Consider the following 13,246-nt stretch of genomic DNA (forward strand, 5'->3'; position numbering starts at 1 on the left):
TACAGGAAAAGGATTTTTTACCTAATGGAGTGGCAGCTCTTAAATTTTGAGAGAGAAAATAAAGCTCAAGACCAGCAACTACCGGAGGAAATAGCTCGATTCAAGGCACTGGAATTGTATAACACTTGATGATTCAGTCTCTATGACCACAGGTATTGGAACTGTCCAAATTCCTTGAAGATATTGAGCGTCAATATGCTGCTCAGGGATGATAGCTGGCGAGGACAAAATTAAAATTAAAGCAGGAATAGCCAAATTGGAAGGAACTGCAAGAACAGGAGGCGGAAGCTTTTCATTGTATAACTTTTTAACATTTCATTTTTCATATTAATCAGTCATCAATATGTTCTGTGCATCTCGTAAAACTATTGCTAGATGATCATTAAATTTGTTGTTACAACAATGTAAAAGATTGAAAGGTCAGAGAAGGAATTGGGAAAACTTAATTCCTTGTGGAGGCTGTCAGACCTTGCTAGAACCAAGAAATTTTAACAGATGAAGAAGGCATGAAATTTGAAAAAATTGGCCTGAAAATGGATGAATTTTACTGCTCGGTACAGCTATTTATAATTCTAATTTTATCCGATTGTTCAGTAACTCCTTTTATCTCAACTGTTTTCTCTTCATCAAGTTCAGGTGCTGGCATACTTATCTATTTATTCAAAATACTCTTCTCCTTATTAATATGGTAACTTATGCAGGAGGCGGGGTGTATATGTGGGACAATTGCTAGCATGCATCAGCACTGGAAACACAGAGAACTTGTCAAAGTGATTACCTGATACAGAATGCATTCCTTCAAAGTTAGCTATACTGTAAGCTTTAACGAAATTGAGATGGTGGTCTTGGTGGCCGTGGGGCAATTAAGAAAAGGTCATGTCATCATTTATACGTGGGAAAAAATTACCGAGCCTTACAAAAGCTACTGCCCTGACAATCTGATGACTAAAAAGGGAGGCATTGAAGAAATCAATTGAGAGAGATACAACGACGTGGGGTAATACAACCAAAACATCCCTTTTTTTATCTTCTTACCCACAAAATCAGGCTCTTAAAATAAGCTCTATGACTATTCAAAGTGCCGTTGGTACTGAAAATTTACAATCACTTTTCTTGGATCTACTTGATCATTGGCGGGGTTCTTTGTGCACTCAGAGAAGACAAGCTATTTGGATCTTGAAACAGAAACTGGTATAGTCATCTTCTTTCTTGCTAGGGAAGCATCCCTGTATATCTAGCTTGGCCAAACTAAGGATAGGACTTTGCTCCCAGCACCTCTTTTTAACTTGAGATCCCAGAAGTTTATTTATTTTATTATATCTCAAAAATTCCATCATGTCTTAGTGTCTGTTTTTTACGTATTCCTTCTGCAGAGGGAGCTACGAGATAAAGCAAAGATACTGGATCATTCCCATGAATTCAACTCAGATGAAAGTTAGGCACATGATGGCATGATGATATATATACTTCACTGTGCGTCACATGGCATGTACATTTTTTATTTTCCTTTTTGATATGAAGTATGTATGGGTAAATATAGTTTGTATTGTGTTCAAACTCAAATCCCTGTCCTTGAATGTAGTATGGGTTTGTTGCAGAGCAGGGACCACGGGCAATGATGGGTTGACACTCTGTTCGAGAAGGAGCTAGGAAGGCAACCGACTAAACAAAGGGTTTCCTGGGGCCAAGTTTGATGATTTCATTGTTGTCTTAAGAACTTAGTCTATGATGATTAGTTCTTGGTTCTTTGTTAATTTGGTGTTAGTTTCAGTATGCAATTAAGGAGAGAAGAAATGTTGATAGCAAATGTGACTGAGATGACCAGCGACATCTTGGCACGCCATCTGTTTGTGAAAGAAATGCCCAGTGGTTGAGGTTGTCACAATTTGTGAGGGTTTATTCAATATAGTCATGAAGATAGATAGAGAGAGGATCATAGAAACCCTTTTTTCCAACTTCTTTGTCTTATCTCAGCACCACTAGAGTCCACACCCTTTATTCATAAGGTTTTTCTCAGCTGGAGTCACACTGACTATTCACTAAGATTCAAAATGCAAATTTGGATGTAGCAATTGGGTCTCTGGAGCTGAAGTCATTGTCCAGCAACAGGGTTGTAGTTGATCATGACAAGATTTGGGTGATTCATTTGATTGCCCTCTATGAGGAATCTTGAGCACTTCAGGCTTCCACAGGATCAGTGGCTACTATCTTTGGTTTGTGCCATGATGTGCATCACTGGCAGTTGCCCTTGACGGAGCTCTGTGGAAAAAAACACATTTTATGCGCAGCGACGCCACTTCAAAAATTGAAAGAAGCGATGTCCTGCTGGCCTAGTCCTAATTGCCAGATTTTCACCTTACATTTGTAGTTCAGGACACTACGAGCATTGGTGTTGAATTTGGTGATGCAAGAATGGACATCCTTGAGTGTTTTTAACAAAACAACTAACTCCGCACCTGTAAGCTACATCCACTTGGCAAAATGTTTTATAATGGGCTAAAGAAGAAATGGGGACGTGTTTACTTGGGCGGTGATTCACAGTATAGTTCAACCACCCAGGCACTGATCCTTATTGTAGCTGAAACCATCCAGACACTGAAGCAGCAACAGTGGTTTTGTTAGCTGCTTTGCTGACCCCGACATCAGTGCAGGCGGCATGCAAATTTACCAGGAACTGTTTGAAGCATCTAGTATTGTGGCTTTAACTCCCGCTACAGGCTTTTGACAGCATCTGTGACTTTTTAATACAGAACCTCAACTATTCTTGCCACCGTTAGCGATCGTTACCAAATCCAAGGAAAACTAGCAGTTGTCAATGGACTTCACATCACCAATTTGGCATCGGCTCACGATTGGGTAACTTCGCGATATTGGTGGTCGTTGATTGATTGTCAAAAGCATGCTCATTTCGTGCCACGTACTTCATTTTTACAAGTAGTTTGATATCTGCACGTGCAGCAATCCTTCGAAGAGCTCCGCATGACGTGTCGTATGATTGTCTCCAACCACCATCATATTTATAAGCTCGTTTTGGCGCCAAATTAATTGAAATGTCAGGGCACCTTGTCAGTGGCAACTAGTAGTGACTATCATTAGCAAACGAATGACTACTATGAAGTATCAAACCACTCACCTCAAGGATCACCAAAGCGGTTTCACTGACCGAGCCATCCCTAGTAATGTTGAAATTTTCTTTAACGGGTCAAGTGGGCACTACAACATGGCATGCCATCTCGCCAATCGAGAATGACTTCCTCCCTTTGAAGCTATCTTGGTCTTTCATCTCCATCCTTGATTTACGCACGCCTGACATTAATAGTAGCAAAGTGAGCGGCTGATCTACTCGCTACGTAAGCTGCATCATTAGACTTTCACCGAGAAGCTGAGCCCGCGCGAAATAATCAGGCGGTGGCAGATTATGCTTGATTGTGGATCGGCCGTGACAGCACACATGCCTTTATGGGCCCTAATTCAGACAACTGGCGATGGCGTGAGGCCCATTAATGGTTAGATAGTGCAGATACTCTGCACACTTTTGTGTCTACCTTGTACTGACGCTAATATCTACGGTTGCATACTAGGCTACATAGCCTGCAAAATGTGATAGTGTGTCAGCCCATGCACGTCTCATGATGTCGGCCCATGGTGATTGTTTATTACTACACATCAAATCCTTGCCCATTTTGCCTTGAGGAAACCACTCCGAGAAATGTGTCCTCGAGACAGATTGCTTTTCCATGCCCTATGGATGAAAAATATAATAAATTAAGCATAAAACATGCACATTTAGGACACTTACCAAACTGAAAATGAATTTGGAATTTTGTCCTTTTCTAGATGAGTTACCAGCACTATGAGGATCGTAGAAACCCTTATTTTGCGCGTGATTTATAACCCTAATAGTATTGAAATGGATTAAGCATGAGAGTTTTCCTCCAGTAGATGCACGGACTCAAGTTCCACAAAATGACCATTGCATACTAATATCTAATTATAGATCTTAAAACTTGATTTGAAATACAAACAATCGAAAGACTTATGCAAGATCTTGATGGAAATAAACATTCAACTTTTCTAAATGAAATACCATTGAAAGCCAATCATTTGTCTTCAATGGCATTAAATTATCTAAACATTCAAAAATTATTTGCAGCAAACTTAATAAATTCAAAAGGATAAAGTGCTAAAGCATTAAAGAAACTCTTTCACCAAACCTTAACTAAATGTTTTACTCCATAAAATTTCCTAGAGCAAGAATACTAAAGATGTAAATATCATGTCAATGTTAAACTATAACAAATCTTTTGAATTTTCATAATCAGACCAAGTCTTTGTAGAAATGAAAAAGAAATATTCAAGAATTTTCAACTTATATCTTCAGTCAAGAATAGTAGTTAATTCTATAATTTTTATGAATTGTTCTCAATATTTATCAAAAATTTGAAACCATATTTTAATAGTATCACTAGAAGATTTTAATCCAATTATCCAAAAGAAACTTTTGATCTTACACATCAATGAAAAGAAAACATTGAATGGTAGGTATTTTCTCCCTGATATATATCGGAGGAGTATAAAAACACATATTAATTTAAAAATCTACTTGATTAACACTAATCTTGTTTAGTTGATGCAAAAGTGAAAACCAAGGTCTATGCAAACAATATACTACCATATTCCAAAGCCAACTAACATCAAATATGTGGAACTCCATCAAGTCTTACAATCAAGCACTAATTGTTTAGAATAATCTATGCTCAAAAGATGCATATTTTTACTAAAAGTTTATTATTATTTTGATGTGGCAATCCCAAAAGGCAACACCATCTCTAAACCTATTTATTCTAGCATCCATAACCTTTTTAACCCATATTTCCTAAAACTTTATTCCATCATCCATCCAAACTTTAACCCATCTTTGTAGACAATCAGACATTCAAAGAAATTTGAGCCGCGACATCACATATGATTAGCTTTTCCAAACAATTAAAGATGACTATGATCGGAAAGCTGGTGGATATATATACCATAGTTATGCTGGCTACTAAGGGTGTACTAGTTTACCAAGCAATATAAAGATGAGTGCGATGCCGGAATCCCACAAGGACTATGGTAATCAATTACAATAAGTGAATTACTTTATCATTATTTGATAAAGCCAAATAGTCGAAATGATGTGGCACATCTAAAATTCAGTAGAAAATTTACAAAAAGTAAAGAATTGAAACGATCGATTAATAGTGAGAGACTTTCCATATGGAAATACATGTTAGAATTTGAATTCCTCACATGACTTTGCAAAGAATTGGATAATTAATGCTGAGGCTTTAATGAGGTTGGTGAGATCCTAAAAGATTTCAACTAAATTGGTTTCTTTACCTCGAAGAAATCAAACTACATTGTGAGGCGTGAGGATCTCAAAGTCCAAATCCATAAAACACTCTAAAATATAATATCAAAATTCCTACTTTAAAACACCTCTAGCTTGAAATTAGAGAACAAAGAGAAATCTCATAACCCAGCTGTGGATCTCTACTTTGAGCATCCTAGTTAATCACATAAGCCTCATCACAAGTATTTAGATCCCTACTTCAAAGCATCTTAGACTTGTAGTAAAGCTTAGCTCATTGACTTAACGAGTCTCCTAAGCTATGTAAAACTCTACTCCGAGAGCATCCTAGCTAGTTCGAGAGAAACTATGCCTATAAAGTTCAAAATCAATAAAGATCATCAGCAACTATAGCTAGGGTTTCAAAGATCCCTACTTTGGGTATCCAAGATCACTCTCAAATAAACTAGACGATTGGGATTCTCTTCCTAGACCAACCCAACCGCCAAACATCTTTCTAGAAATTAACCATCATTTTGCTAGAATAGGTTCAAACAATTATAAATTGAAATCCTAATTTAAAACCACTAGAATCTCTTTACCCCAAAGCATCCTAGGTATTTTGAAACCAAGATCCACATGTGCATTGGTTCTACTAGAGCAATCTAGTCTTTGTATGCTAATGCGATGAATTTCCGATCATAATTGAAATACATGATCGTTCCCAATCATAGATACTAAGAGTAGAATCAAAGAAATGAGAGTACGAGATCATTCATCACATAGTTATTCAAAGCATGTAAGATCAATAGTAAAAACTCATAAAAATCTAGTTAAGATCCCATAAAGATTAAAGCACAAAAGTTTCAAACCCTTAATCGTGAATGTTCACTCTATTAAATTTTGGAAAACTATGAAATTTCAATTAGATTAATATAGAGTTATCATGAAAAATAGGAAAAGATATCTACACACTTACAAAGGTGGTGTAGATCTTCGCGATTTTCACTGCCAGAATCATTGATACGCTCTCTAGTGGAGGTCTTCCTTTTTCTCTCAAGTCTTTCCTTTGATCTATAAATTTAAAAGATCACAAAAGATCCAAAAATTTCTAAATTTAGAGGGGTCTAAGTCTTTATTGCCTTCAATCTTCTAAAAGTTCCTCCCATTCAAATTTCCCTCCAAAATCAATTGAATTGGTTAGTTAGTTAGGCCACTTGTTCCCATAATCATGTGCTATTTATAGTTAGCTTCTAACAAATTTTCAAGGTTATGTCATGGTTCCAACTCGATTATGCCTGATAAGCTAGTTTGATTTGTCCACTTTTGTTGGCCGTGATATGTATGAATTTCAGAGAAGTGTAAATACCAAAGTTATAGTGCTTGAGGAGCCTTTTCCAACATGCTCAAAAACTTAATCATCAGTGCAAGAATAAGGGAGCTACGCTTGTTCTAGAGAAGTCAATCAAAGTGTTCAAGCTTGTTGGTGCTCGCGACTTGATTTTCATTGTTTCTTTGTTATTTTTGGAGCTTAATATTTGTAATTTGCCAAACAAATAAATAAAAACACAAAATAAACTATACTATATAACAAAGTATGGTAACATACCTCATAACTAAACTTTGGAAATCCTGATTGTTATCAATGAAATGTGTTGTGATAGCCATGCAAAATCTCAAATTGGATAGCGTTTTATTTCTTATATCTTAAATTCAGAAATTCTTAATTAAAGACCCTCTCAATACTTTTGGCCCCCTAAAAGCTAGTGAGTTCCACTTTTTCCTAGTCAAACCAATTGGGTCACCAAGTTTTGGCTAGTTCTTCTCCAATACGGTTCGTTGTCTCAAATATAAGTAAATTAAAATGCATGTCATACTCAATGTAATTATAACTAAAAAGAATCAATATTATAAATTAATATTTTACAAAAGTAAAAAAAAAATTTACTGCATTCAAACATTAGAAGACGATTGCAAACAAATCACCATATTTTGCTCTTACATGACCTACTCAATTCAATTAGACACTCACCATCTATTTTCATTGTTTAATTCACTTAAATAGAAGGTGAAAATAATCTCCTTCTAAGGGGTCTGACTATCAGTGAAATACCAACTTAAAGCTAAAATTTTAACCTTTCGTTAGGACCTATGGGTTGAAGGACAATCTCAAATAAATGATTTTCATGAGCATAAACCTCCCAAAGTATAATAGAGACATGCAAAGATTTCTCAAATTAATGGAGATTGACCATCAAGTGCAAAGATGGAAGGAAGCTTGACTGCATGACCCACATGCCAAGAGTAAAGCCACTCAATAGTTTAGCTAATAGGAGTTAGTGTAAAGATAGTAAGGTAGTTTTCCCCCAAAATTTAAATTAACTAGAAGGTTTGGTATCTCAATGATATCTCTTGTGATGGTAAGACTAATTGAAGACAGTCATTCTCTAGTCGTTGTTACTTCTTCTTCTTCTTATTTTTTTGGCAGATAAAAGGGAATTAATATATATATATATATATATATAGAGAGAGAGAGAGAGAGAGAGAGTATAGCTAAGAATATTGCCACTACAACAATTTGTGGCTATGGCAACAAATGTTAAAAAAAATGGCAATTAATACAAAAAAATCAATTTCCATGAGCCAATGTCCTCTCATATACCCTAATTGGGCTTTTTAAGTGGTAATTTCTTCTACAAAATATTACATCTAATTAACCTCTAATGAAGACCTCATTGTGTCTTCTTCGCATCTGTGGGATCCTTTATTCTTACCTAGCCATTAATTAAAGTTAACAGGTTAAAAATAAGTAGATCACAAATTAAATTTTATTTTTTTATGATTACATGTGATTACAGGTTCATGACTTCTATTAGGGGCAAACCCCTAATATTAATTGCCCATATAATATCGTGGGAAACTCTGATTAAGAATAAGTTTGAATGAGAAATTATTGGGGAAAAACATAAAATACATTTTATTGATTTCAAAAAGTACATGAGTACATTAACATGACCAGAAGTAGAAAGACTAGGAATCTAGTTCTCCTAACCCTATTGTCCTAATTTTCTTCTATCTTCACATGGTTTGAGCCCATTCAATTTTGATTCTCTAGACTCTTTCACCAACAATCATGCTTGCATATCTCCTTTGACTTTGTTAACTTTTACCTTTTGAGTTATTTTTTTATTTTGCATCTTGATCATTACTTAGATTTCTAGTTATGATCTTGCCATGCTCAAGAATGATGAACTTGATCTCTGATTTTGAGTTTTGAAGACCGCGGCATATTATGCTTGTGAAGCCTTTACGTTTTTTACATATGAACTTTTTAGTTCTCTGACTTTTGATGTCTTGAGACTTCAAAGTTCATTTGCTATTCATTTAAGATTATTTTGTGTCTTGATTCTCCCATGCTTTGAACTTTAACTTGCACATCACCGAGTTATGACCTTTCACATGATTTCTTTAACTTGTTTTATTTTGGAACAAATATCAAGTTATAATCATGACCTTGATCTCCTTTAATTTTGGTGTTTGAGGACTTGGCATTTTATACTTGTGAAGCCCTTAGGACTTTGATTAGTGAAGCTTCTTAAGCCTTTGATTTCCTAATATCTTGGAGCTTTAAAGTTTCATTTGTCATTTCATTTGAAACCACCAAGCCATGACTCTCTTACGTCGTAAAGTCATTATCTTAATTTCTTTTAGATGTATGCAATCTTTTTTTTAGTTGAACTATCATCTCCATTGCTTAATAAAAGACACTTGCTTTCCATATGGGAACTCCTTTCATCAATTTATGGTTTTGTTTCATCATCGACATTCCAAAAACCATTCCTTTCATACTTACTTGCAGAAAAGATTTTTTTCATTATTTCAGAGAGCATCATTCCTACTCAGAGAGGGTGTCATGTTGTTTTGCATTAGACCATATTTTTGACTATCATCTCCAAAGAAGAGTCCTCACTGGCCTTTCTGTGAACATCAAGAGGTAAAAGATGAGAAAAATGTCAAAGAGAGAGTCCACCTTACATTGGATCTCATCAATGGATAAAAAAAGTGTAAAACCTTTATAGACCTCCCTATGAGTATCAAGAGGCAAGGGTGAGAAGCTATCAAAAGAAAGAATCCACTTTGTATTGGACCTCATCAGTGGGTCATGGGTTATAAGATAAGAGTGAAATTTTTAGAGTCCCTGTAAGCATCAACAGGCAAGAGTGAAAAAAATGCTCAAAGAGAATTTTCACTTTGCATTGGACCTCAACAATGTGTCAAAGAGGTGAATAGAGCCTTCAAAGGCCTCCTTATAAAAGTCAATATGCAAAAGTGAAAAATTCTCAAAGAGAATTTTCACCTTTTCACTTTGCATTGGACCCCATCAATGGGTCAAAGGTGACCCAAAGACCTCTCTGTGAGCGTTAAGAGACAAAGTAAGAAGCTCCAAAAAAGAGAGTCTCCTTTGCATTGGACCTCATTAGTGGGTTAAAGAAAGAAAGGAGGCTTCAAAGACCTCCCTGTGAACGTCAAGTTTCAAATTAAGAAGCAGTCAAAAAGAGCCTCCTTTGCATTGGACCTCATCAATGTGCCAAAAAAGAGAATTCTTGCAAATTTCCAAAAAAGCCCTTGCTCTTCAGCAAATTCCCTATTTTCTCCCTTTTCTCTCATTTTAACCCCTCTCATGATATTTTCACACATTAAATCTTAAGATTTTTTCTTTTTTTTTTTCCATAAATTTCTTAATTTTTGTGGAGAGACCCTCTAGCTTTTCACCTTTCATATTTCTCATCAAAATTTTCAAGTAAGCCCTACTTTTCAAGTTTTACATTTTTCATGTGAGTTTTGTAACTGAGCCCTTAAAGTTTTGGTTGTTTTTATATATTTTCACTAATTTTGCAAATAAAACCATTTATTGACTTTTTCTTTTTTTTTCTATTTCGAATCTTGCAACTAAAACCTTAAGCATTTCTCTTTTTTTCATCTTTTGTCAACTCTACCAACAAGCCCACTCTCCCTCATTTTTTACAAATCAATAATTGTATATATTTCTATATGTAGTCTTTCAAACCCCCTTTTTGAATTGCTAATTTCTAATTCAACATCTAACACTAAATTATGTCCAATTAGTATATCCAAATGCAATTAGGGTAACTAATTTGGTTGATATTGATGTTGTAAATGAGGATGAGAACAACACATAATGACGATCACTAAGAATAGAGTTATTCTTATGAGTATGAATTGACAAGGTATGATATGACATATTCAACTAGCCTAGAAAGTCATACTTATAATAAGAGATATAATGGGTAAGAACATGTATTCACCACTCAATAGATATTGAACTTGGATTTGTTTTCTCCTTCTATCTTTCTTACAAGTATTCATTATAGGATGATAAATATGGAATGACAATGTGATATAGCTCAAGCAATGTCAAGCCTTAAAAATACAATGGCAAGGTTATGCATGAATGTTTTTGATTTCTGTTCAAACCTATATTTATCTACTAATACATTGATTTGGAATGCACATTGTAGTATTGTTTACCCAATATTATGGTCATAGTCCTTATTTGTTGTACATATATGCATAATTTTGAGATCAACCATGAGGTTCCAAGCTATGCAATTGTCTCAAGTACTATCAAGCAAGACTTATCAAATGATCTCATCCATATTATTAGTAATCCATTAGCATGCAAAACTCCATGTACATATGTGACAGAAATTCATGTGTGTAATATAACATTGCCCACAAGCATTTTGATTCAAAGTTGTAGATAGAAAATTTGTAAAAATATGGCCACATTAATAAAATATGAGTTCAGAGAACTTGTGGGTATTCTAGATGCAAGATAAGGGTTGAAAGAAAAAAAAATGCAAAGGTGGTAGTTGGAATCACTCTACATGCAGAGGTAATAGGGAACAAAACATTTTCCTTACAATATGCAACTCAATGACATTGTTGCTTGAGGGGAGATAGGGCATAAGAAGAATTAAAATAATGAGAAAATTGTGTTTAAACTTTAAAACAAGTAGGAACCCGATCTTCAGGTGAAAATGATTGGATTTAGAATGGGTACGGGCTTGGGTCAAGTCTATTTATTTTAGGTCTCCGACCAACTTCATTAACATGGTATCATCTTAAAAGGAAATTCAGTCATGAAGGGTTGGAAATAGTGATAGAAATAGAAAGGTTCTGGTAATATACTTAGTGGACACATGGATGACAAATTATCAGGTGAAGATGACGACGTGACAAAGATCTTAACAAGAGACACACGAAGAAAAAAAAGAATGCCAATATCCCAAAGGAAAAAAAACTTGAACAAAACATGCACGATAGCATGAATTCTAAAAAGAATGAACAAATCATGAATCAAACATGCATGGCATGAACATGGAACAGGATCCACCAAGGATGCATATGCATGCCATATAAGATTACTGCATGATATCAATTCCCATATGATGTGAATGTGTATGCAAAAATCATTATTCTTTTAATCATGTATAATCTATTCATCCACGTGACCACCATTAATAGATATCATCCTATAAAGTTACGTAGAGAAAAGAAAACACAATACCTTTTTTCTTTGTTTTTTTGTCAACCCAAGCCGTTCTTCACAGCTTCGTGGTCTTTTCTCTTTCTTGCAACCCTTCTACTCTCTTCCTTCCATCTTCCTCTATTTTTTTTTATCTTTTCCTCCAATCCTTCCCTTCGTCCTTTCGTCTATCTTTTTTTGTCTTTTTGTTCTTCGTTTCCTTTTTTTGTCCTTTCTTCAATCTTTGTTTTGTTTTTTTGTTTGTTTCACGAATCTTGAGATTTCATTTTGGATTTTTATCTTTTTTTTAAACTTTACGATTATTTTCCCCATAATTCATATATATTTTTTATCATTATTGATGAGTGCATTTTATATAGATATTTTATATACCCTATTGTGGGTTTTACTTGTTCTTTTAGCACATTTTTATGATAAATCGATGCTACTTGAGGTATGTTTGCTAAATGTTGCAAATAATTGGGGTTCAGACAAAAAGGAATGAAAAGAGAGCAATTCTGATGCAAAACAATCTTGGAATACAAGTTCAGGACAAGTAAGGTCCAAAGCACACCATGTTTGGAAGCACAGTTAGAAGCCCGGGCGTGCTGAACCCCCATGTGATTTACTGTAGTCCGCATAGAACTGAGAAGCATGGTTTCACTGTCCCTAGCACCATCAGGCTAAGGAAGCACGGTCGGTAAGCACAGGCATGCTTATTCCAGTGCATTTTACTAGAAATCTCACGAGAATATCAGTATGCTCACAATGCTCCTAGCACGAGTGTGCTTACCCTGTGCGATTTACTAGTTTTACGATGAAATCAATCCCCAGGATCTGGAGCTAAGCATGGTCATTAGCTCACCCATCAGCACGGGCGTGCTTACATCAAGAAAGGGTTATTTAAGCCCTAAAGTTAGATTTCAAAGGCATCTTCTTCTCTTTTTTTGGAGGTGCAGGTTAGGGTAAATGTCAGCACCATTCAGGGCCGGATCTAGAGTGGAGACAAGTGTGGAAAAGTTGGATCGTCGATGACAACCATTGCCAAGCCTTTTCTGACATGATTGTGAAGCAAGAAGAGAGTTTAATGGACAAGTTCTATTTCTCTCATTGCTTTCCTATGATTGTTTGTAAGACTATGAGGAGCTAACTGTCCTTCAGTGCCCGGATTATGAACCTTGACTTCTAATGCTTTGATTTTAGTGATATTGATTCTTGAGTTTCCTTGTGGTCTTCCTTTTGTTCATATTACTTATCTTTCTATGTATTGATTGCCTTGATGCTTGTATGTTGTTAGCATAATGAGGGTCTTGGCGATCGCTGCATATGTGTTGATTTTTTGTTGCTATATCCCCCATGGGTTGTTA

The sequence above is a fragment of the Dioscorea cayenensis genome, chromosome 20 (assembly GCF_009730915.1).
Source record: "Dioscorea cayenensis subsp. rotundata cultivar TDr96_F1 chromosome 20, TDr96_F1_v2_PseudoChromosome.rev07_lg8_w22 25.fasta, whole genome shotgun sequence".
In the NCBI taxonomy this organism is placed as follows: Eukaryota; Viridiplantae; Streptophyta; class Magnoliopsida; order Dioscoreales; family Dioscoreaceae; genus Dioscorea; species Dioscorea cayenensis.